Source organism: Pristis pectinata, chromosome 11 (assembly GCF_009764475.1).
Source record: "Pristis pectinata isolate sPriPec2 chromosome 11, sPriPec2.1.pri, whole genome shotgun sequence".
Classification (NCBI taxonomy): domain Eukaryota; kingdom Metazoa; phylum Chordata; class Chondrichthyes; order Rhinopristiformes; family Pristidae; genus Pristis; species Pristis pectinata.
Genome location: NC_067415.1, coordinates 41,492,100 through 41,515,317, shown reverse-complemented (window position 1 = coordinate 41,515,317; position 23,218 = coordinate 41,492,100). Strand labels below are relative to the sequence as shown.

General features: G+C 39.7%; 1 protein-coding gene and 1 non-coding gene across 2 annotated transcripts in view; one reads left to right on the top strand and one right to left on the bottom strand.

Annotated features, from left to right (window-relative positions):
* Positions 1-23,218, top strand: part of tenm4 (teneurin transmembrane protein 4) — a 1,444,950-nt gene that overhangs the window by 166,997 nt on the left and 1,254,735 nt on the right.
* On the bottom strand, positions 1,676-1,780 carry LOC127576317 (U6 spliceosomal RNA). The gene has a single exon (XR_007957220.1). It is a non-coding gene; the product is annotated as a U6 spliceosomal RNA (small nuclear RNA).

Sequence of the window (23,218 nt, the reverse complement as noted above, 5' to 3'; positions counted from 1 at the left end):
CAACCTGGCAGGAGTAGGGTGCTCTGCCTTTACTTGTCACTCAAGGTATTTTCCAAGAAGGGTATGGGCATCTGAAGGACGTGGACCTGTCAGTAACAACTTTTATATGATGTGGGTCATTGTTCAAAGCCTGGGAACTCAGATCTGGTTGGTAATTTACATTCAACCATACAAAGAAGTTGTGAGTGTGAAATAGCTAATTGACGTTTTCAAGAACGTATTTCTCAACTGCCATCTGAACCAGCTTGGCACACAATTCCATTATGAGCTGTGCTAGCAGATTTGTATCAAGCGTCTGACTGATGAAATGTAGATTTTGTCCTTGGAACCTTTTCCAGCAAAAATGTTCATATTTACCTTTTTAGTTATTAATTTGTCTTGTTCTATTGGTCTGACAGAAATGTAATACTGAATTTACCCATATGAATGCAATTTACCAGTTTATGAGTCTGGGTCAGGCTCCCCCTGAACTAGCCACATAGCATTTTGACTTTGTTAATCTTTCTTCAAAAGTCATTCTATTTACACTTTAATTTACATTCTATTGTCACTTTTCACTGTCACACCAAATACACATTTTTTCTCTTTTAAAATGTTTCTGCATTTTAACTAATTGAAAGTGTAGAAAATCTGTTGTCACTCCTCAGTTCTTTTCTGAAACTCAGGAATGAATCTTGTTCCTTTCCATTGCATATCTAAGTGATTTTTTTTCAGACATTTGACATATATCAATACCATGTTTATCTTCTCAGCTGTACAAACAGCAAGCCAAGAGTCCCGAAGAAGGGTCCTGACCCGAAACTTTGACCGCCTGCTTTTCTCCACGGATGCTGCCTGGCCTGCTGAGTTCCTCCAGCATCACCGTGTTTTTCATCTAGATTCCAGCATCTGCGGTCCTTTATTTCTCAAGACATGAGTGTTGTCCATCACCACTGCTTTCTCCAGTATTGTCTGCAAATTTAACAAGCCTGCTTCTGGTTTCCTACCAATAAAAGTAACTTACATTCAATAAAAAAGGCCCAGGGCAATTCTCAGCAAAACAGTCAAACAAAAATTATTAATACCAGACCACATTAAGAGATATTAGCTTGGTCAAAGAAATAGGCTTTAAGGAGCATCTTAAAACAGGAGAGAGGTAAAGTGACAGGTTTTGGGAATTCTAGTGCTAAGAACTTTGGCAGCTGAAGGCACAGCCACCAGTGGTAAAATACTTCGGCTGAGGGATGATCAAAAGGCGAGAATTAGAGGAGCACAAATATTTTCGGAGGTTAGAAATGGTGAGAGTCAAAACTATGGAGTTGAAAGGAAGAATACAATTTTAAAATTGAGGTGTTGTTAGATAAAGGCACTGGTGTAGCATAAGAGTAATTGATAAAGATAAGATATATCTTTGTTAGTCACATGTACATCGAAACACACAGTGAAATGCACCTTTTTGCATAGAGTGTTCTAGGGCAGCCCTCAAGTGTCGGCATGCTTCCAGCGCCAACATAGCATGCCCACAACTTCATAACCCATATGTCTTTGGAATGTGGGAGGAAACCGGAGCACCCAGAGGAAACCCACGCAGACACGGGGAGAACGTACAAACTCCTTAAAGACAGCAGCGGGAATTAAACCCAGGTCACTCGTGCTGTAATAGCGTTATACTAACTGCTACACTACCATGCCTGTCAAAAATATGGAATGCTTCAAGAATTTGTGTGTCATTCTTGCACAGAGGCCATGCTAATCTTCTCTGTATCGTGAAGAGATGTGATCAAGTATGTGGTGATTCCACTCAGGAAGTATGGCAGTTGTCAGTGTAGAACTGCACAAGGTCAGTTTCTCCAAATCATGGCCTGAATTTTCCTGAGAATGGACCACAGTTTACCATGAAACTGCTCTCATTCCACAAATGACTGCCATCTCAATGGGTTCATGCCAGTCTTTAGGCTCCATGTGCCTCATGCCTCCCAACCCATTCAACCTCCCCCGCCACACACACACACGCACGCACGCACGCACGCACGCACGCACACACACACACACACACACACACCCCTTCATCTAGTCTCAGAAGAGTAAACTTCTATTCCTGTCTTCTTGATATGAGTAATCTCCTCAACTACATCGGTGCCTCTTGCTTCCATTCTTCTTTGGGGTAATTTGTTCCACATTCTCACCATTTTTGGGTTAAATTTTAAAACCTTTATTGAAGCTTTACCTCAAAGCTTCAGCTTTTCTCAAAAGTGTGGGCTTTGGTTATGTTTTTACTCCATAGTAGATGGAGAGGAATTTGTGCCACACCTGTGGTGCTTGAGAATAAGGGCTGAGAAATTCGCCCATGGGAGAAGTAAGTTAAATGTGCACTGTGTAGCAGGTCAACCATGTGTCGTGTGATGGTCTGCCACTCAAAATTCTATTGCATACAGGACCCAAGGCATCTTGTGCAATAGGATAGGCCTTGCATGCTGAATGAGTCAAAGGCCTTTCCTCTTCCTGCTCCATTATTTTTCTTATCACTGGACTTGCTGGCCAATTTATACATTGATGGTTGCTTGAAAATAGGTCAATTACACGTCTGATTTACAGGGATTGTGTGAGGGAGAAAGACTCTGGGGACGGAGGGGAGGAGCATTTGGGAGGAGGAACGTGCCAGGTAGTTTGTGGGAGCAGGTTCTCCAGGTTCACGTGGTGGCATCAGGGATGGAATAGTAGGGGTTGTGATTAAGTTTGATATCCGCTGGTGGCCGGGCTTGTGATCACTTGCAGATAGGAGTTGGAGAGTTCTGAGGAAGAGTCACAGAGACGGTTTAGTATGTTCTTATCTTAAAGGGCACAGATGTTTCCCAGCACCAGATGCCACGAGTTGTGAACTACTCAGCTGGTGTAGGCCTCCTATTTGTTGCAAAGGCTGAGTTCAATGTGAGTGGCCAACTCCATTCACAGGTTCACCAGCAGGATTCACAGAAGTGGCACTTGCATATCTAGATCAGGTCGGATACCACAGCACACCACCAGGCATCTCTGTGCATCAACGTGACATGCACCAAAAGAATCATAATTTTTAAGATCAACATCCACAATCTCAGCATGCGATCAATGCATCAGCATTAATTTATGCCTCCTGTTCTTACAAAGGGTTAAGAGTAACTTTGTTTCACCCGGAGGTCCAACACAAAACCAAGTCTGAACTATGCTTCCAGACGGTGCTTTTGAGAAGCCACATTGGTGACATGGTTTCCTCCCTCAGGGTTGGAAAAGAAATCAGAAATAGTTTACTGAGAATGGTTTCCCTTTCTAATAACTTACCTGTTTTTACTGTTTTTTTTGTGTGAAACATTGCTTTGATGCTTGAGGAAGTGCAGTGTGATGAAGTTTAGAAACTATAAACAATTACATTGTTAAATTAAATTAAAATTTATTTACAGCGTGGTAACAGGCCCTTCCGGCCCAACGACTCCATGCCGCCCATTTTAAACCCAAATTAACCTACCCGTACGTCTTTGCAATGTGGGAGGAAACCGGAGGACCCGGAGGAAACCCATGCAGACACGGGAGAATGTACAAACTCCTTACAGCCAGCGACGGGAATCGAACCCCGATCGCTGGTGCTGTAATAGCGTCGCGTTAAGTATTTCATGAAGTCATTTTATCTTGTTTACACAAAAGAATTTGTCATTAGAGTTGGCAGAATTGCAGAGGAGTAAATATTCCAGCCCTAGGTGCTGGCTGCTGTGGGAGTGCATATTGCAAACTGCATACCATGAGACTGTAATTTTTCTGTCCATTAGTTATAATGAATGGAAAATCACAGGTTTGATGCATGTGGTGTCACAGTTGCTGTCCACAAAGCAATAACATCATTTTGAGTCATACTTTTTATTGAAAATCTATGCATAAATGTTTATAATAGAATTCCTGAAGTTACAGTTTACTGTGGTAAAACGTTTTCTCGATATGTAAACAGATGCAATTTGTTGTTGGACTAACTGAATCATACAAACATGTGAATTAGTGGCAGGAGTTGACCACTTGGCTCTTCAAGATTGTCAATCCTTCAACAAGATCCTGGATGGTCTGAGTGAGATCACTACTGCACATTCCCATCTACCCATGGTAACCTTACAATACATTGCATATGAAGTGGCTTTCTACTGCTATTCAAAGACATTGCTTCCACTGCCCTCTGAGGAAGAGAGTTCCAAGTAACATCTGTGAAAAATATGTGCTTCACATTTTACATATGGAGTCGTGCAGCACAGAAACAGACCCTTCTGTCCACTGAATCTGTGGACAGAATCATCAAGCACCTTCTTACACTAATCCCACTTTATTCTCCCCACGTTCACTCCCCCCAGATTCTACCACTCATCTGCATGCTAGAGTCAATCCTCATATCTTGGGAACATGGGATGAAACCAGAGTACCTGGAGGAAACCCACGTTGTCCCAGGAAGAATGTGCAAGCACCACACTGGAAGTCAGAATTGAACCTGGGTCGCTGGAGCCATGAGGCAGCAGCTGCACATGGTGTTGCTCTTTTGTTCTCAGTAATTACCCTTTTCAAGGAGGATTTTAAAAAGAATCCATAATAAAAAGGCAAAATTAAAGGCAAAATGCTGCATATGCTGGAAGTAAAACGGAGAACATTAGGAATACTTGGCAGATCAGGTAGCATCTGTGGAGGGAAAGACAGAGCAATCATTTAAGGTTGACGTCATGTCATGATAATTTGATCACATTTATTCAGTCCCAGAAGCCTTGGCATCCACAGAGATCTGAGCCTAGGCTTTGATACTGTTGCCCAGAGCAGTGAAGCTGATGGCTGAATGAAATCCTGTGATCAAAGCACATGCAGTGAGCGTCACACCCATCTTGCATCAGCACCAGTAAATGTTGCCAAATGTGAATTGCTTTCAAAGCAATTTGAAGAAAACTTAAAATGGCAGATTTCAATTTTATGCTATGTTTTTGGAAGTGCAGAGGGTGTCCATGAACAGTTGCGTGTGTGCGTTTGGCCTCAGTGTGAAAAATAAAAAGGAATCAGGACTGACCCTTCATAGCAATTGTTATTGCAGTTTTTGGTGGTTTCCATTATAAATATGCTTCACAAAATATCATTTAAACTTAGACACTCTGATGTTAGTAATGCAATATTTCCCTTGATAACAGTTAGTGTTAAATGTCTCTTAGATTTTTTGTGCTTGCATTCTGTGGATAAAAGAAATAAATATTCTAGTCATTGATAGCATTGGGGAAAACTCATGTAGGGTTCAAGGGGAGTACACACAGAGTCATATAAAGAACCTACAGGCTAGAGCATGATCTGTTAGATATTTTCCCACAGCTTCTGGTTCAGACCGTGGGTTGATAATAACAGGGCATCTGGGGCTTCAATGAGAGTGGAGTCAGGCTGCCCTTTAAGTCCTTTATTATTTGGTATTGCCTTGGAACCCTTGGCAATTGCCTTTTGGGACTCTTCTAACATATTGGGTATCACTAATGGAAAGGGGACCCATAAGATATCACTATATGCAGATGACCTGTTACTCTATATCTCTAACCCGGAGAAATCTATCCCTGCAGCATTATCACTGCTCGCTCAGTTTAGTGTTTTCTCTGGTTATAGATTAAATCTTAATAAGAGTGAACTTTTCTCATTAAATATGCAAGTCCCAATTTACAGGCAATTACCATTTAGATTAGTGACTGATTATTTTACGTATCTGGGTGTTAAAATTACCAAGAAACTCAAGGACTTATTCAAAGTTAACTTCTTACCTTTAGTCGAGCATGTTAAACAATTGTTTACTAAATGATCCCCATTGTCTCTATCATTGATTGGTCGAATTAATGAGGTTAAGATGAATATTTTACCAAAATTTTTGTATTTATTTCAGGCGGTTCCAAGTTTCATCTCGAAATCCTTTCTCGATACTATTGATTCTAAAATTCTTTCATATATATAGCAGAATAAAAATCCAAGGTTAAGTAAGAAATATTTACAAAAATTAAAAAAGGTTGGTGGTATGGCTTTGCCTAACTTTAGATTTTACTATTGGGCAATTAATATTAGATATTTAATTTTCTGGGCACAAGATTTAGATGTAATTCAATGTCCTCGATGGGTGTACCTTGAGTATGAGTCTGTGCAAGGATTTTCATTAGCTTCTATTTTAGGAGCTGTCACGAACCAGCAACAAAAGAAACACACTGAGTCATAATTCAGTGTTAAAAACTATTTTATTAATCACTACTTATAATAATACAAAAAATAAAAGTAAAAATGTTAGTACGTTAGAATTCAAAAATGTTAAACCGTGAACATTAACCCCAAAACTAAACTCTTCGTGTGTGTGTGGCAAAATCCCAAACTCCAAGTCCAGGAATGGTTCTTAAAGTTCAGTTCAGCAAGCCATAAGGTGAAACATGAGCAAAGGCTTCTTCAACAACCACCGTTGTCTGAAGATAAGACGTAGATGTAGAGAAACATAGAGAGAGTAATTACGAAGTCCAAATGTTCCACGATAGAACCCAAACAACACCTCAGTGTTGACTCGGTAGTGACTTCCTCACCCCGAAAAGCATCCAAATTGTGGTCATCCACAGAAATACCTGTTTCCTTCTACAGGTCAGCAACAAGGTGAACTCCACTGGATTACTTCCAATTTCCACACGTGGATTGCAGTAACAGACACAGTTATTGTTTCTCATCCATCGATAGAGAAACTAGCAGGCTGGTGTCTCTCTCCCTTTTCTCTCTCTCTGACTTCTTCAACAACGTCATTACATCCTTTATCTTCTATTGACATAAGCGTGCCACACACACACACACACACACACACACACACACACACACACACACACACACACACACACACACACACACACACTCTATCTTAAAGGGACTTTCACCGAGTCCGTAACAGAGCCTCACTTCCTTTTGCACTTACTAAATTGAATAAACAAATGATTAACCCAATAGTTAAACATACAACATGAATATGGTTTCAATTTTGTAAATTTTTTGGATTGAATAAATTCATTTTATCAAGTCCTATCCAATCCAATTTTTTCTTTCAACCATCCAGAATTGATTTAGCTTTTTCTTTGTGGAAAATGAAGGGCTTCGTGAACACACTTTCGTGATTTATTCATCGATAGCTGTTTTTTGTCTTTTGAACAGCTGTCTAATAAATACAATTTGCCTACATCACATTTTTTTCGATATTTACAGATTAGAAATTTTTAAAAAGTTATTTTACCTGCTTTTCCGATACCATATAAAATTGAAATTACAAAATAATTTTAGGTCTTAATCCTTATCAGAAGGGCTTGATAGCAATAATTTATGATCTGATTATGAAAATATGTCTAGAGACACTTGATAAAATTAAGAATGATTGGGAAAGAGAACTCCAGATACTTTTACCTACAGAGACATAGAAGAAAATTCTCCAATTAGTTAATACATCTTCAATGTGTGCTAGACACACTTTGATACAGTTTAAGGGGGTTCACAGGACCCATATGTCTAAGGACAACCTAGCCCATTTTTATCACCATATAAATCCTATGTGTGACTGATGTAATTCAGAAGTGGCCTCCCTGACATATGTTTTGGTCCTGCCCTCTTTTGGAAAAATATTGGAAAGATATTTTTAATATTATTTCAACTGTACTGAATATTGATTTACAACCCCACCCTATTACTGCAATTTTTGGGTTACCAGTGATGGATTCTGGCCATTTATCCGCTTCTGCTTGTTGTATGATTGCTTTTGTTACATTAATGGCCAAGAGATCCATTCTATTTAAATGGAAGGATCCTATACCTCCTACCACATTTCAATGGTTTTCTCAAACTATAACATGTTTAAACTTAGAAAAAAATAGGAGTGGTACTGTCGATCCTTCGCTTAAATTTGAGGAAGTTTGGAGTCCATTTATTCAGTATTTCCATATGATATAAGCAGACCTTTTTCGAATCCCTTTCAATAACTTTTGAACATAAAGGAGTGGAGCTAATGACATAATAATGTTTTTTTTATCCAAAGAAATATCAGTCCAATTTTTTTTTGAAGTTTTTGGTTTGCTTTTTTTAAATTATTTTTTTTGATTTGGGGGTTCTCTTTTCATATAATTAAATTTCTTTTCAAATTTTTTTTTGTATCATACTCACTTAGTAAGAGATTGGGAGGTCCAGATTATATATTTTACTCCCTGTGAGTGTATACATTAACTGTTATTATTGTTATCCCGATCTCTTCGCACCATGTGTATAATCACTAGTGTTACGTATATTAATTTGAAATTAATTTGAAATTCAATAAAAAGATTGAAAAAGAAAGAGAGTGGAATCAGCACGTCAGGGATCAGAAAAGAAGTGGGGTGGGAGTGGGGGGTTGGAATTGGAGTCAAATAAAACACAGAAAGTGGAAAATGACAACTAGGTGATGGGGGAAAGAGTCAAAGGGAAAGTTTATAAAAAGGAAATATTTAAAATTTTGTCAAATCTTTGAATTTATTCCCTGCCTTATGAAATGTGATTTATTAATATAAATGTTTCAGTTTCGGGGTAAGAGTCTGCTTGACACAGCATTAATTTTAACATTATTATGATGATATATTTGTAAAATTTGTTACTGGATTTCATTTTGTGGCCAATTAAATGGGCAATTAATTTTTTTCAAATTGCCATTGGGACTGAGATTGAGATATCATTTATATGATGGGCATAGGGGAAGGAGTGTATATCAACAAGTATAGAGTAAGTTTTACAAATTTAAAAATTTACAGAAGTGCTTTTCTTAATAACCTCATGTTCATATATTAATAGCTGCTGTCTATGTGTGTGTCATTATAGTTTTTCAATCACAATAACAAAGAGCTAGCATGGAAGCAATGAACCAAGTCACCTTGTTCAATAATAATGGAAGAAATCGGTAATAAGTTAGTCAGGTTTGCAGATGATGCCATATAGTAAGGGACGAAATATCAGAGAAAGCAGATTTCAAGTTATAGATTGTTAAACAAAATATTTGATTGGAGGGAACAGGGGCGAATGAAATACTGAATGTGGAAATTACAAGTGGTCAACAAAGCCACCATATGTCATAGCTGTGAGACTGAAGAAGGCAAGTTGAATAGGCGTTTCATTGTCTTGAATTGACAGACAACAATAATTTATAATTGTCCATTTACATTATTCCACAAGAAAAGGTGTGCACTGTTAAGTGCACTCAAGGAATTAGTGCACTCAAAGAAATAGTTACACATTTTGTTGGATTTTCTGTTGCAACTTTTAGTCCTCTTGAGCAAGGTCAATACATTGAGGAGGGGAAGGAGGGGAATTGGAAATCCCCCTTCTTCTCTGGTAGTCCCTCAGGATTGAGTATGACTTGTTATAACTCCATTTCTGTGGGTTGTGAGGTGACCAATGAGATCAATGTGGGAACTGCAGATTCTTCCACAGATGGTGTAAAAAAATGCAGATACTGGAAACCCAAAACAAAAACAGAAAATGCAAGAAGTACACAGCAGGCCAAACAGCCTCAGTGAGCCGAGAAACTGAATTGACATTTTGGGTCAGGGGTCCTTCATCAGAACTGGAAAAATGAGAAGGTGATGCATAGGTTAAGCTGCAGAGAAGAGGCCAGGTGGAGAAGGCAGAAGAAATATTCATGGTAGGACGTAGGCCAAAGTTGTCAAGGTCACATGACACTTTCCCATGAAACTGCTGGAGATGCAACACCTATCCTTTAACATTTTCCTTTCCTGCCATCTAGGGACCAAAACAGTCCTTTCAAGTGAAGCAGCAGTTCACTTCCACTGCTTTGAAATTAGTGTATTGAACTCAGTGCTCGTGAAATCGTCTCCTCTACACTGGAGAAACCAATTGCAAATTAGGTGACCACTCTGCATTCAATCATACCAGTCTCTCTCACTTTAATTCTCTGAAATCTTCCCACTCTGATCTTTCTGTCTTCAGCCTCCTACATTGCTTCATCAATGCCCAATGTATACACTCCATCTTTTCTCTGATATGTTACAGCTATCATGATTTAATACAGAGGTTACAATTTTCAGATAATCACCATACTTTTTTTTCTCTTCCTCTCCATGGATGTTGCTGTATCAGTCCATTTCAATCTGTTTCTTTTTGGTTTGTCGTCAGCTAACAGGTTTTTAAAGTAATGGTTACGTTGGCAACTTTGATCAGTCCCTGATCACAGGTGTTCCCTCAGTTGTCTCCACCCTCCCACGTGTGCCTTCCAATTCTAATGAAGGATCCCTGACCTAAGGTGTCATCTCTGTTTATCTCCCACTGATGCCACCATAGATGGGGCAGGAGATAAATGACAGGATGGGTGGGTGGGAAGTTTGTGAAATGGTGAGCTCCTTCCACTGTTTATGCTGGGCTTCTGTGTTCTCCTGACACATGGCCTCAGGGACTCAGTGCCATCCCGAATGTTCCTTCTCCGCTTTGACTGACTGTGAGTCAGCAATTTGCAGGAATCAGTGGGGTTGCTGCAATTTTTTAAGGAGGCTTCAAGAATATTCTTGAATCTTTTCCTTTATCTGCCTGGTAATTTCTTTCCCTGACAGAGCTTGGAATAGAGTGTCTATTGAGGAAGTCTGATGTTAGGGATGTGAACAATATGGCCTGCTCAGCAGAACCAAATGAATGTACTTGGAGCCTCAGATCTTGGTCTGAGATACAATGCTAACAGTAGTGCAATTATCCTGCCAGTAGACGTGGAGAATTTTAAAAGAGTGCCTCCTTAAACAGCTTCCTTTTACACAGAGAGTTGTTGATATCTGGAATGTGCTGCTAGAGGAGGTGATGGAATCTGATACAATTTTTATGTTTAAGAAGCATGCAGACAAACAGATAAATATGCATGACATGGAAGGATATAGTCACAATGCAGACAAATGGGATTATTGTAACTGAGCAAAAACATCGGCATGAACCTGGTAGGGTGAAGGGCCTGCTTCTCTGCTATATGACTCCATGACTCGATGAGACATATTGATGAGACTCTCCAATGAGACTTGGTGAGACTCTCCAATGCTTTAAAGTGCCAGCTGTATACATTCAGGGCTCAGGAGCATGCAGGAGGCCAAAGGATCATGACTGCCCACTTGCTGATGAGTTTTTTTTGCCGTTGTTGAGGAGCTTCGAATGAATGTTTCCTCATGTAGCCAGAGACTGTTGGTGCTCTGAAGGTGATGATAGATTTCATCAACAACAATTGCATTCATTCAAAAATAGCTCAGAATCAGAATCAAGTTTATTATCACTGACTTAAATGTCATATTTGTTGTTTTGCCGCAGCAGTACAGTGCAAAGACATAAAATTACAATAAATTACAAAATAAATATAGTGCAAACAAAAGAATGGACCATTCAGAAATCTGATGGCGGAGGGGAAGAAGTTGTTCCTAAATTGTTGAGTGTGCATCTTCAGGCTCCTGTACCTCCTTCCTGATGAGGAAGAGGGCTTGTCCCGGACAGTGAGAGTCCTTAGTGATGGATGCCGCCTTCTTGAGACACCGTCTTTTGAAGATATTCTCGATGGTGTGAAGTGTTGTGTCCGTGATGTTTGAGTGTACAATCTTCTGCAGCCTCTTGTGATCCTATGCATTGGAGCGTCCATACCAGGCAGTGATGCAACCAGTCAGGATGCTCTCCACCGTACATCTGTAGAAATTTGCAAGAGTCTTTGGTGACATACCAAATCTCCTCAAACTCCTAATGAAGTTGAGCTGCTAGTGTGCCTTCTTCATGATTGCATCAATATGTTGGGCCCAGGATTGATCCTCCGAGATGTTAACACCCAGGAACTTGAAGCTGCTCACCCTTTCCACTGCTGACACCTCAGTGAGGACTGGTGTGTGTTCTCCCGACTTCCCCTTCCTGAAGTCCACAATCAATTCCTTGGTCTTGCTAACATTCAGTGTTGGGTTGTTGTGACACCACTCAACCAGCTGATCTATCTCACTCCTGTATACCTCCTCGTTACCATCTGAGATTCTACCAACAGCAGTAGTGTCATCGGCAAATTTATAGATGGTGTTTGAGCTGTGCTTAGACACACAGTCATGAGTGTAGAGAGAGTGGAGCAGTGGGCTAAGTATGCGTCCTTAAGCTCCCAATATATCTAAAGTATTCCACCTTTTTCCATGTCATGGACCTTTATTGTTATAGATTGGGATTGTGCAGGTTGGTAGAGGACTTCTGTTTTGCAGAAGGTGAATTTTAGGCCTATCCTCTCCTGTGCTTCGGTAAACATGTCAGCAAGTCTAAGTGTGTGCATGTGCAAGCTTCATTTATATATTGCAGCTTAAATACTACATTGAGGTGACTTTGTGGAAATTAGGTAGATTGAACAGTCCAGTGGATGATTTCCACCAGCGAGGAGCTTGTTGGAGGTGTAGGGCAGCATTGTTGCAAGAAAGATTAAAGAAGTCTCAGGGCCATGATACAGCCTTGCTTGACACTGATCTGCTTCCCAACTGGTTGTGTTATGAATGGGGACATATTCCTATGGACAGCCAAATTTGAGGAGAGTGTTCCACATTTCTTCTCAGTTGGTGGAATTGATAAAGGCCATGTTGGTGCAGCTCCCTTCATTTCTCTTGGAATTGGGAAGTACAATGAATGGTTGACAAAGTCTCCATATTGTGCCACGTTTGTGTTGTGATTTAATGCCAATAAAGTCTAGCTCTGTTACAAGGGAAATGAACACATGCTCTTAAAAAACTTGCTTGCTCTGACTCAAGATTATCAAGGTTTGCATTTATAACAGTTCTCCATGGAAATGATTGAAATCTGCAGCAACCAGTATTTAAGATGCAATCTGGTTGCACCAAGCAATAACATCATGTTTTTCAGGTGAAGCATTGGTGGGATAGTTACTGTGTAGATCTCTAATATGTGTTCAATGTGCAGTTGTTTTATCGGGAAGATTACATAGCAATCATCGAACAGCATTTAACTTTAATTACCTAAATTGTCACATTTTTTTGTCTGGATGAGGCAGCTTGAATTAATAGCTGTAGGAAGTCATTTAGCAATGGTTAAATGTGGCAATACTAATAGCTGGAATAAAATAGTAAGTGAACAAAGTGATACATTAAGGCCCTGTTGAATCGTAGGGTGTTAATACATACATCTAATCCAAATTGAATGATCTAATTGGCTGACAGCAATTATCAATGTTGTAAAAATGTTCTACAGCTGGTAAGAATGCAGAAGCAACTGCATCAGGTGTACGAAGATTGCATAATGTTGGAACTCATTTTCCATCATGTGGTACTTAATTATTTGTTTGGATTATATCAATACATCAAAGCAAAGTATTCAGTAACCAACTCGAAAATGGTAACACAAGAGACTGCAGATGCTGGAATCTGAAGCAAAGAAAAACCTAACCTGCTGGTAAACAAACAACACCTCACATTCTGTCTGGGTAGTCTGCAACCCAATGGCATGAACACAGAATTTTCCAATTTCAGATAACCCTTACCTCCTGTATTCCCCTCTCTCTTACTTCCCTTCCTGAAGTCCACAATTAACTCCTTGGTCTTGCTGACGTTGAGTGCAAAGTTGTTGTTGCAACATGCTACCTGCTTTATAATGGCGTACTTTTTCATACTTTTCCCTGAGAACATCTGTTCCCAATTTAATCTTCCAACTTCCTGCCTGAGAGCCTCATAATTCCCCTTACTCCAAATAAACACCTTTCTAATCTATCTGTTCCTATCTCTCTTCAAAGCTATTGTAAAGGAGATAGAATTATGATCACTATCTCCAAAATACTCTCCCACTGAGAGATCTGACACCTGACCAGGTTCATTTCCCGATACCAAATCGAGCACAGCCTCTCCTCTTGTAGGCTTATCTACATATTGTGTCAAGAAACCTTCTTGAACACACTTAGCAAACTCCACCCCATCTGTCATTATCACACCTACAGCAATGTATTCAAACAAGTACCCGAGATATTAAGCCTACACACAGTTAAAATTCAATGGAAGTAAACTTTGAAGTTGGTATAATTTGTTAGTTTGCATTAGTATTTAATCATCTGCGAACACAGTGAGATAAAGTGAAGGGACAGGGGTAGAGTTTGGGTGGAGGGGGGCAGGTGTTGCTCACAACTGCCAAAGTTCAGCTTTTCTTGGGCTGGTTGGAAGGGAGGAAGCAGTTCAAAGTTATGCTACTTGTCAGCAAGGAGAAAATATATGATCTTGTATTATTGCACAAAGATTAATGATGCTGACCAAGGTCGGTAACTTCATTTCAATAGAAACAAAAATTGGGCAATCAATCTAAAGGATAGTCAGTTTGCTCCCGCCTACTTTATGCCCCCATTAAATATAGCTCATTATCTTGCTTTGTATAAGATTTTGATGAAGCCACATAAAGAAAACTTGGTCTAGTTTTTGCCCTTCATATGGAAGAAAGTTTGGAGCAGAACCAGTTGATTGACACCTATTCCAAGGGTCCTTAGTCAATACACAGAGACAGAGAACTGGAGTGTTTTTCTCAAGAAAACACAGATTTGAGAAGTGATTTTAAAATAATGGAAGGATATTCTATTCAACTGAATGAACTCGTCGGGCTGAATAGATCGAGGAGGACTGGAAAAGACATATACTATTGAGCTAGGTTAGATGTTCAAATTAATTCATTTTGCAGAAATAACATAACATAGAACAGCACAGCATAGGAACAGGCCTTTCGGCCCACAATGTCTGAACATTATGCAGAATTAAACTAATTCTTTTATGCCTGTACATGAAGATTGTATGAAAAAAAGTTGCCTGCTTATGCGTTCAGCTGAATATGTTCCTAAGAGTGACCAACATAACCTCTTCTGGAAGGTGGGTGGGTATTTGGGGATGTGTCACATAACCACACCGCTCTGGGAACATGTTCAATTGCCTTCAGGAGAATAACAAATTTTCCCAAAGACCACCCCCTGCCCCTTTTGTTGCATTTCACAGAAAATCACTGAGCTGTGTGGATGGATAGAGGGAATAGTAAATCACTGTATGGTGGCATATAACAATATCAATGAACCAGCTCGTTTCTCTGTATTCCTTCTTGTTTGTTCATTTGATGTGAAATAAAGGCAGCTTTAAAATTCCAATGTTGCTTTCATGTACTATATATCCTTATGGTTCTTCTTTATAATAATTGGTGAACCAGGGGACATGTAGAAAATACAAAGGGAAAATTTGACACATCTAGGTTATTCTACAATGGAGTAATATTAGCAGATCTTAAGATGCAAATGTCTCAGAAAATTTACTTTCGTAAAGTGTGTTGTTATATCCACAGTGTTTATAAGACACCAAATTTGTAAAAAGAAAATACAGTCAGGTAGTTACAGAATCAATGATGTCTAGGTGGACCATGTTTTTCACTGTGTATGTAAATTGTAATCACTCAGCAGGGATATGTAAGCCAAAATGTATCTATAAATTTTATCAGATCATCAGTGAGGGAGATATCAAACTTCTTGGCCATACATTATCTAAAGTAATTGAAGAACATATCCTCTTCTTCTCCTTCAGTTGGGCCTTTGTGTCTTCAAGATGACTTTTGGTCTTAGGAGAGCAAAAGCATCTGACGGTAATTTAAAAAAAATTAAAAAGTGAGTCAAATTTTGCTATAAGAAATGTGGAGACTCAGCATTTTAAAATATAAATCAGAAAACAACCATAGTGACACCAGGTGCAGAACTAATTGTGGAAATCAGGAAGCTGCTGTTCAAGATGATCTGCTCTGTCCAAACCTTTGTTCTGTATGACTCAACACTGAAGTATATTAAACGATGTAACATTGTTCATCTTTGATATTTACAAGGGACACACTCCAGAGAGAGCAATAGAAACTAGGGCATTTCCATTTCAATAGAAGCGAATTTATACATCGTTTTTTTTATTTTTCCATCAAATCTCTCTGACACTGAAAAATAACTATGGAGTGTCATTCCTTCAGGTTTTAATTATTATCAGATATTTAAAAAAATAGTTTATTTTTCTCTCATTCTATCTTGTTTATCTTTTGTTTTCTTTATTTCATTTTTAGTGCTGTTTTGTCAGTGAATTTGTAATTGTAGTGGAGCTTTCCTGGTTCTGATGGCCCAGTAAGGGTTAAGGAAATACACCATTAATTTCTCGGTTCACTTGAGTTCAGATCCCCTGTAGAAGGCACTGCACCAGAATGATTTTCTTATTATAGCATGTTCCAGTAGAAGTTTGCATTGAAGATCCGTGTTATGTGTAAATGCAGCAAGTAGTCAGCGTTGCTCTTTTACAACTGATAACAATATGTAGCTTGCTATTTCCATAGTTACCATGTAATTGTCGTGGGTATTTTAGACAGGGCTGGACTAGAGTCAGTATTGCATGACAACCATGTGATACAGAACAAAAATTTGGATCGTCCCAGTTAGGTGCATTAGGTTTAAACAGTTGGAGACACAAGAGAGACTGCAGATGCTAGAGTCTGGAGCAACACAGAAGATGCTGGAGGAACTCAACAGGTCAGGCAACACCTATGGAGGGAAATGGACAGTCAACATTTCGGGAAAAGACCCTTCATCTGGACTGAGAGTTAGAGGGGAGATTACTAGTATAAAAAGATGGCAGGAATGAGTGGAGCAAATGCTAGCAAGCGATAGGTGGATCCAGGTGAGGAGAGGTTATAGGCAGATGGAGGAGGGGACAGTGGAAATAATGACAGAAACTGGGAGGCGATGGGTGGAAACAACCAAGGGCTGAAGATGATGGAATCTGATAGGGGGGAAAGGTGGACCATGGAATCGGGTGAAGGAGGAAGGGAGGGCAGATGGGAAAAATGGAGGAGGGGAACCAGTGGGAGGAGCACGTGGGTGATGGGCAGATAGAGTGGGTGGAGGAGCGGAAAGAAACAGGGTGATGGGGACTGGGGTGAGTGAAGGAAGAAGTCAGTAGATGAGGAGGAGAGGGAAAAGGGACAGAGGAAGAACAGTTTATTGGAAGTTGGAGAATTCAATGTTCATGCCATCACATTGTAGACTACCTGGGCGGAATATGAGTTGCTGTTCCTCTAGTTTGCACTTGGCCTCACCCTGGCAGTGGAGGAGGCTGAGGACAGAAATGTTGGTGTTAGTTTAAGCAGTTGGCTATTTAGGTGATGCAGAGTAGATACCAAATGCCTGAGGTGTTTTTGTTTGATGTGGATAAGTTCCTGTTTTTCTTCTGCTTCTGAATTTTACTGCTATCCAGTGGAATTATTGCACCATGTACTACATTGGGAGCTGGTGATATCAAACTGTATCAGTAAACAAGAGTAGAAATTTATCCATAAACATTAATGGCAGAGTAAGACCAAAATATTACAACGTGCAATGCAAGAAGTATACTCATGTCTTAATGAGCTCAAGTTCTGGAGATGAGGGAAGGGAAATCCAAACACATCCATTTCAAGTAGAGGCCACTCCACAGAGGGCATCAAGTTAGAAAGATCGTGGAATCCATTGTGGGAGCAATCTGTATCTGACGGCCTACTGTTGAGAATCATAATGAGATGTTCATGCTTTGCGCAGTTTGGAAGATGTTTCCCTGACCTAATTCAATGCCATTCAGGTGACACTCTGCATGGTGCCACCAAATTAGGTGGGATATAGCAGAAATGACTCTGAACAAGACTTGGGCTTGTTACTTGACTTTAGGGTTAGAGCATTCTAGACCAATGTAGAAAGCACATCAACTGATCATTATGATTCCTCTGTGAGTATTTCAGTACCCCGTGCTTCCTCACTGTGTGCAGCTTTTCTGTGACCCAGCTCTCTGCTTAAATAAATGTGATGCTCCATTTACAACCCATTCTCGCCAGTATCGGAGGAGGAGATCTTTGTGCCCTCCTTTGAAACAATTTAATGAATTGGACTTCTGTGTGACACCACCTCTTCAAGTTACCTTTAATATTCTTGCCAATTTATCCATTAACTTTGCCAACATTGGGATAATATATAAAAATATATTGATTTCACTTCTATTATAAAATGTGCAGCACGAAAATCAAAGCTGGACAGAACAGGCAGATTAAAATAGACTGAGTGTTGCTCCTTTGCTTTCAGTTCTGTTTGTAAGAATTATGAGAGCTTGTTAGTGATGCAGAAATAAGAAGCTGATATTGAGCTAAAGGCGACTGATCTCAAAATTCACTGGAACAGTAATTGTGCAGAAGCTGTGACATCAGGCTGATTGCACAGTGTGAGTATGACATACTTGCTGAAATCAGCTCTTGAACCAGAGATTAGAGTCACCTGAGAAGAAAAGTTAATGAAACCCAGTCAGTGTGTGTTCACATCATGCCTCGAAAACAGCTTCATGTAAGGACTTTATTCCACTCTCCAACTTTCCCTTCCATACCAATGCTTCCTTTCTCCTCAGCAACGGCTATTATAGTTGATAGGGTCTTCAACTATCTCTATTCTTGTCAGTTAATCACACCCATCTTCCAACCCTCTATTCTCTCCTCCCTTCCCCCTTTATCCCTGCCCTTTATGATTTCTAACTTTTAGCATTTCTCATGTGATCTGAAACATTAACTGTTTCTCTCTTCACAGATGCTGCCTGGTCCAATGATTTTTATTTTTGTTTTTATTCCTTAAAATAATAGGGTTTTTCTTTTTCAATCTATTGTCCATCCCTGATTGTCCTTGAGAAAGTGATAACAAGCTGTTTTTTTGAACTACTGTAGTCTTTGTGATGAAGGTACACCCACAATGTTGTTTGGAAAGGAGTACCAGAACGTTGACCCAATTATGATGAAGGAAGCTTGATATATGTCAGAATCAGGATGTAGTCTAACTTGAAGGGGATGTCATTCCCTTATGTCTGCTGTCCTTAACCTTCTTACTGATAAAGTTTGCCAGTTTATAAGATCCTTTTGGAGAAACCTTGATGAGTTGTTGCTTTGTGTTTTGTAAATCTAACAACCTAAACATTCATTCCCTCTACCACTTACACAGTGGATGTGATGTGTATGCATTTTGTAAATGTTACAAATCACATCCACTGTGTAAGTGGTAGAGGGAATGAATGTTTAGGTTGTTAGACGCAATGCCAATTAAGTGGGCTGCTTTATCCTGGCCGGGATTGAGCACCTTGAGTATTATTGGAGCTGGCAGACAAATGAGGGCTATTCCTTCAAATTCTAATGTTTCATTCATCCTTATTCATTTTTTCCCAGGATGGAAATGTCAAATACTAGAGGGCATAGCCTTAAGGTGAGAGGGGAAAAGTTTAAAGGAGATTTATGAGGCAAGTTCTGTCACATAGCGTAACTTTCTCTGCCAGGGGAAATGGTGGAAGCAGAAATGATAGCAAGATTTAAGAGGCATTTAGACAGGCACATGGACAGGTAGGGAATCTTGGGATATAGACCATGTGCAGGCAGGTGGGATTAATTTAAATTGGCATGGTTGGCACAGACCTTGTGGGCCAAAGACCCAGTTCCTTTGCTATACTGTTCTATGTTCTGTGTTCTGTGTTCTGATTCAACATATGAGCCCCAAACCTCCGCAAAAGCCAGCATCAGCAGGCTCTTCACACAATAGATCCATCCCAACTCCAATGAATTTCACCATATTTGACTGGAGTATAGCTCATCTTCATGGGGCTCTGATGAGTTTAAGGGAGTATGAGAACAGGCCGAAGGAATTGTTGGAAACAGAATGTTGGTGAGTTAAAGGGAGTGTGGAATGAGCCCTGGTGTGTTTTGAGCAAGTGTGCAAAATAGAGTGCTGGTAAGTTTAAAGGAAGCATGAGAAATTGGGCTCCAGGACACTAAAAGGCAGTGTGGGAAACAGGGCCGCAATGTGTTCAAAGGGAGTGTGGGAACAGGAGCCAGATGCCGAACCATCGGGATTTCCAAACAATGGAATAGCAGATCATCAGAGGTTTACTTTACTGGGAAACACACCTGGTGATTAGCTCAAAGTGATGCAATTGTGTCACTGCAGAGGATAGTGATCAAGTATGTCTGCATTTAGTGTTCAGGTTTCAGATAAAATCCCATTACATGGTACATTAAAAAGTTGCACTATGTGATAGAATTTGTAACTTGGATACGTGTAATAATGGACCATGACTGCAAGAGATGATATCGACCTATTTTCCTCACTCCTCTGAATGGGTTCTTAAAAATTATACACATCAAGCAATGATAGTGCCTGACTCGATTCACATCGTACAATATCACAGTTCCAGCAAAGAAAGAACACAAGTGTATTGGACTTTTTGTTCCATTCATTTAACACTTATTGGTCTGGCTATTTTAGTCAATAACTACTTTTATTTGGAATCCTAGTGTAATTTAGATTTGGCCTTCACAATGTACCATTTGTACCATTCTCTTGAATTGTTTCACTGGCATTTTTCGACTTGGTTATTGTAGAAGTTGAGTCCAGAAATCTCCGGTACAGAAATGAAATGGTATTTGTCAACATAAAATTATCCTTCTTTCTTTAACAACCATGACTTGAAACAATCAGTGTGTGCAAGAACTAAGATAATTTTAAATGGTATGTGGCACTGCTGATTGAACTCATTTTGTCAGAAGATTGGTTAATACAGATAAATTGTAATGCATTAATGATTATGGAATCTAACTAAATATAGCTCATTTGAACTTTCCACCTTTGTTCATTCGTACTCTAACCTTTGTCCAGTTAAGACTGGACTTGTAGTCAGATAGTTACAGTGCACCTTGAGTAGGGGATAAAATTTGAGGGGAAGGCACCTCATTGTTCCTTTTGAGTACCTTTTCAAATAATTGCTAGAACACAAAGGAGTACTGAAGGATTCTTAAAAATCTGCTTAACAAATGTATATATCTTTTTACCTTCTGGCTCTTATCATTTTTAATTTGTCTTATGTCTAAATTTATGTAAATATTGTTTTTGGCAGGATAATATTAACATGCAAATATTTTCACACATACCAGAAAATTAAATTCCTTTAGTGTACTGTAAATACATTATTTCTACAACAAAATTCTCTCTCACATTCAGCCACATATCATCATAACTCAAAAAAACCCATCACTCTAATCCTGAACTTCCATTGATGTGAACTCACTGAATGAAAATGCAATTTAAGATGAAGAACATTGTAGTTCTAGGCAGTCGAGGATGACTTACTTGTACTCCAGTCTTGTGAGCACTGATGTGGTGAATGGTGGGATCTTTTCTCTTCCATAGATGGGGTAGAAGATGGGGTAGAGGCAGGCAGGTGGGTAATTTGTGAGTATGTCCGATCCTTCTACCTCTTACATCCAGCTTCTGTGTTCTGCCAGAGCATGGACTAGAGATTCTTACTACCATCACAAATGAAGAATTGCATCTTGTGAGCACACAACCGATGGGATCATATTGAAGTTTATCAAATCTAATTTCTTTTAATGCTCACGGCAACTGTCAAAGTAAGGAGACCAGTGATAGATCAGAACTGGATGACAACCAACTCATAAAGGTGAAAAACAATACCTTTGAGCATCCTACTGGATGTGCCATGCAGTTATTATATACCTAGATGAGGGTCATTGTCATCTCGCTCTTGTTTTCATAGACCAGAATGTAACGCTAAAATGTAATGTTCAAAATCACTTCCTGTATGGGAATGTTCAATCTAATGGCACTTAACCTGGGATTTTCCAGCAAGGTCTGGCCCACCACTGGTGAGCTGCCCATGCTTATCATCGATGTAAATGGTAAGCATGAACTGAACGTTTCCAGATCTGCTGTCATGAACTTGTTACCCGAAGCATTGCGCAAGAGAATATGTGGAAGAGCTAAAACAGGCCCTGACCCTGCCCACAAACAGCAGATAAACCTTTGATACTGACCAGGCTCAGTGTGCTGGGATTCTTCAGCATTACACTGCGGAATTGCCATTTGGATCTGGTTTCTGTCAGATCAGGTGCAGGATCAGATAACTCATTGAGTGGGAATTCTTGGCCTAAAATTGTGGAGGCAAAGGTATTTTTAAAATCACCCCAACATGCTTCTTCTCTTCTTCCCTTTCCTAGCCCTTTTTTTCTCTCTCTTCTTACCTTCCACCCATCCCAAGTGGATCTGCTCTCCCCTCCCCTGCACCTGCCTATCACCTCCTTGTGCCCACCCTGCCTCCCCTCTTTTGTCCACCTATCACTGCTTAGCTTTTCCCTCCTATATATCGGACTTCCCCTTTTCCTAACTTCAGTCCTGGAGAAGGGTTCTGACCCGAAACATTGACCGCCTGATTTTCTCCACGGATGCTGCCTGGCCTGCTGAGTTCCTCCAGCATCATTGTGTTTTTTATCTGGATTCCAGCATCCTGCAGTCCTTAGTTTCTCTATTTTTAAAATTATTTTGCTTTATTTTGATATTGTTTCTACATTTTCTTAAATTTATTTAGAATGGTTTTAATTATAAATTTAATTTTGTTTTAAATTGTGTACTTTGAATGTAACGGTCATTCATAAACTGTTAAAATCAGCGACAGCTTTGGCAGAAAATGAAGATCTGCCTCCTGCCTTGCATTGTCAATGTTTTTCAGAGGATGGGGCCAAAGTCAGCCTTTGACCCTCACTGCTGGACTCAGGGCTGCCATGCAGAGGGCCAGTAAAATAGGCCCTCTGCATTCACAGCAGTTACTTGTGACCATGCGGGGGACAGTAAATGGCAATTTTGGATGGGTTGGTACCAGTCTAGCACAATGCAGCCCAATGGCTTCTGTCTTCTCAATATTCCTCACCTTATGATCCACAGTTCTGCTGCTCTTACCCTGACTTTCATTAGGTTTCCTGGATTCATTATATCTCTGTGTTCACTGGTTTTTATCAGCTCCTTTCACAGGTACATCTCAGATTTAAATTTCTCACATGTATATTGAAATCCCTCTGTGGATTTTCACCAACCATTCCATTTAATCTTTACCAGTCCATCAACCATCTGAGAGCTCTGTGTTCCTCCAGTTCACTCCCCTTATCTATCTCCACTTTCTTTAAGCCCTGACATGGGGATTGTCCCTTCAGTGGTCTCAGCCTAAACTTTTCACCATCTTCCTTGAATCTCACTTCCTCTCTATTTCTCCTCCTATAAGACACACCTCTTTGACAAAGCTTTTGGCCACCCACCTTAATATTTCCTCTTTTGATTTAGTGTTAAATTTTAATTCATAAC